Genomic DNA, 4,415 nt, shown 5'->3' on the forward strand with positions numbered 1-4,415 from the left:
GCAAATTTACAGATCTAACATTGTTGGGTTGATGTTTAGACGAGTTGTATATACATTATGTACACAGCCATGTATCACCATCATTGATGGCGATCCGATGGATACATCTGTTGTAGGGTTGTCACTGACTCAGACGTACTTATGAATATAATTATTTTCTGTGACTGTATCTTACATTAATTTGTAGGATCCTTTACTATAGATAATTTTGCTGATCTGTAACAATAACATCTGCATGCCTTATATATCATGTACTGTAGTACGCCACTAGATTAAAACTGACGTGGAAAGGTAACATATGGCCACCGAAAGCTCTTTTTTTGAGAGCCCAGGTGGTCGTGTGGTCTAGCGGGACGGCTGCAGTGCAGGCGATTTGGTGTCACGATATCACAGTAGCATGGGTTCGAATCCCGGCGAGGGAAGAACCAAAAATTTGCGAAAGCAAATTTACAGATCTAACATTGTTGGGTTGATGTTTAGACGAGTTGTATATACATTATGTACACAGCCATGTATCACCATCATTGATGGCGATCCGATGGATACATCTGTTGTAGGGTTGTCACTGACTCAGACGTACTTATGAATATAATTATTTTCTGTGACTGTATCTTACATTAATTTGTAGGATCCTTTACTATAGATAATTTAGCTGATCTGTAACAATAACATCTTCATGCCTTATATATCATGTACTGTAGTACGCCGCTAGATTAAAACTGACGTGGAAAGGTAACATATGGCCACCGAAAGCTCTTTTTTTGAGAGCCCAGGTGGTCGTGTGGTCTAGCGGGACGGCTGCAGTGCAGGCGATTTGGTGTCACGATATCACAGTAGCATGGGTTCGAATCCCGGCGAGGGAAGAACCAAAAATTTGCGAAAGCAAATTTACAGATCTAACATTGTTGGGTTGATGTTTAGACGAGTTGTATATACATTATGTACACAGCCATGTTTCACCATCATTGATGGCGATCCGATGGATACATCTGTTGTAGGGTTGTCACTGACTCAGACGTACTTATGAATATAATTATTTTCTGTGACTGTATCTTACATTAATTTGTAGGATCCTTTACTATAGATAATTTAGCTGATCTGTAACAATAACATCTTCATGCCTTATATATCATGTACTGTAGTACGCCGCTAGATTAAAACTGACGTGGAAAGGTAACATATGGCCACCGAAAGCTCTTTTTTTGAGAGCCCAGGTGGTCGTGTGGTCTAGCGGGACGGCTGCAGTGCAGGCGATTTGGTGTCACGATATCACAGTAGCATGGGTTCGAATCCCGGCGAGGGAAGAACCAAAAATTTGCGAAAGCAAATTTACAGATCTAACATTGTTGGGTTGATGTTTAGACGAGTTGTATATACATTATGTACACAGCCATGTATCACCATCATTGATGGCGATCCGATGGATACATCTGTTGTAGGGTTGTCACTGACTCAGACGTACTTATGAATATAATTATTTTCTGTGACTGTATCTTACATTAATTTGTAGGATCCTTTACTATAGATAATTTAGCTGATCTGTAACAATAACATCTTCATGCCTTATATATCATGTACTGTAGTACGCCGCTAGATTAAAACTGACGTGGAAAGGTAACATATGGCCACCGAAAGCTCTTTTTTTGAGAGCCCAGGTGGTCGTGTGGTCTAGCGGGACGGCTGCAGTGCAGGCGATTTGGTGTCACGATATCACAGTAGCATGGGTTCGAATCCCGGCGAGGGAAGAACCAAAAATTTGCGAAAGCAAATTTACAGATCTAACATTGTTGGGTTGATGTTTAGACGAGTTGTATATACATTATGTACACAGCCATGTATCACCATCATTGATGGCGATCCGATGGATACATCTGTTGTAGGGTTGTCACTGACTCAGACGTACTTATGAATATAATTATTTTCTGTGACTGTATCTTACATTAATTTGTAGGATCCTTTACTATAGATAATTTAGCTGATCTGTAACAATAACATCTTCATGCCTTATATATCATGTACTGTAGTACGCCGCTAGATTAAAACTGACGTGGAAAGGTAACATATGGCCACCGAAAGCTCTTTTTTTGAGAGCCCAGGTGGTCGTGTGGTCTAGCGGGACGGCTGCAGTGCAGGCGATTTGGTGTCACGATATCACAGTAGCATGGGTTCGAATCCCGGCGAGGGAAGAACCAAAAATTTGCGAAAGCAAATTTACAGATCTAACATTGTTGGGTTGATGTTTAGACGAGTTGTATATACATTATGTACACAGCCATGTATCACCATCATTGATGGCGATCCGATGGACACATCTGTTGTAGGGTTGTCACTGACTCAGACGTACTTATATATATATATATATATATATATATATATATATATATAAGATCCCTCGTAATAAACTAAAAGCATACGAGGCACGCGGTTCACGGTTTTAAGATTGTGAACGGTTTCAGATGTATTGATACCAACAGTATATACAAAAAGCAGCTATTATTTTAATCCACAATTCAGATGAATATAATTTTAATCTTTCGAAGATAGTCAGATACATCTTTACTTAAAGTATGTGAAATAATTTTGAATTGGTCTCAGGCTTGATATTGACTTGAAATCGAATTACTTTGAAATTCCCTTCCAACTTATATCCTTTCGTACAAATTTAGCTTGGTTCCACAACTTTCAGTTAATGGACTTGATATAAATATATAAAACTTGATTGTAGTATACACTAGAATATCAGCTTTAACTTGAATAGGTGCATTTTCAACAGGTTATTTGTACACATAAACATAACAAAATTGAAGATAAACGGATGAAATAATAAACATAGTCGGAAATGCATGCGAAGGAAATCAATATATATCTCTTAAGCAGTTCAATATAATGTTTTAATGACATTGAAGCCCCATGTATACGCTATTAAACGTTAATAAAACATAACTACTCATTGTATACAGCTTCACAGTATCACTAATAGATATTATGACGGAATATCTGTATTTTTGTGTTACGACCAACATATATTTAGTATGCTTTATTTGTTTAATACAGTATACAGTTGTAATTTACTGATGGAACTATCATGTAAACTTTTACTTTGTTGAGTTTAATAGAAATCTATAACTGAAGACTTTCATACACATGTAGCCTATCACAACAGGGAACGCACTGCACATGTTGCTATCAAAAGATATTGCACAGCTTGATAAACACATTAATGATAGTTGTTATCTCCTAGTATCTGATACAATACAGTTTAATATATTCGTAAGTCTAATTTCATGTTCATCACAACACATTTTTACAAGACCAGTTAGCTGTTTAATTAGAGAGACATTGTTCATCAGAAACTAATGAAATTTCTTACGTTAAGTCTGCAGTTTTTTGTTACTCCTTTCGAAAAAAGTGTTAATCAATAACTTTTTGTTAAGCGGAATTAGCTGAATCAGCGGAATCAGTGGTTGGATTATTTATAGGAATGCTAGATTTATTGCTTGTCAGGAAAATATGCTACAACAAGTGAAAACTTCTTCTGCATACTACTATATAACCTTCTACATACTAAATTACTATTTCTTTTGACTTTTATTTATCATGTCTGTTTCACGCATCATATATTGTAAATGTAACGGAATCTGATGCGACTGTCATATCAGTGAGAGGTTTAGCGCTTTAAATACAGGTTTAATCAACCATTTTCTACATTCCAAAATGACTATACGATTGAATTTTCCTCGGAGTTCAGTATTTTGTGATTTTACTTGTTTTCTAATATGAGACCAATCATCAGTTTAAACATGTGTGACAAGAAATTACCAAATCTTGGTGGTAATACGTGTTACCATTATCACATAGTTATTTAAATTAAATGGTGCAGGATTATATCATTGGTAATAATTAGACATCTCCCCATCTTAATTCAATCTTAAAGTGACAGTTAATATATGTTATGTTTCAACGAATATAATTCGGTAAATGTCTGATGATTGTCATTTAAATTTGAAAAATAGAATCTATTTTGTAAATCATGAATTGCCGATTTAGATTTTATCTGTGATTGTTATGTACAGTTTTAACTTCAAAACCCCATTAATCTAATGAATAAGACTATTAAAATGTTTTAATGGTTGCACATTATATATAGGAAATAATTTGTTCATAATGTGCAAAAACAATTTGTTATTTATTGCCCGATTCTATTACATTTTCAAATACATTGCTTTAATTTAATAAAATAATGGCGTTTTAAACGTACTTTCTATATTTATTACATGTTTTATGTTAAGAAATAGTGTTAGATTTCCTTGATTGCCTTTTTGTCATAGCGTTTTTGTGTGTCTTCTCAATTCAGTTTTTACGTTGTTGGCACCTTTCCGTTCTATTTAAATTCCTATAGTTACATGAAGAATGTT

The sequence above is a fragment of the Mytilus trossulus genome, chromosome 12, assembly GCF_036588685.1.
Source record: "Mytilus trossulus isolate FHL-02 chromosome 12, PNRI_Mtr1.1.1.hap1, whole genome shotgun sequence".
NCBI lineage: Eukaryota > Metazoa > Mollusca > Bivalvia > Mytilida > Mytilidae > Mytilus > Mytilus trossulus.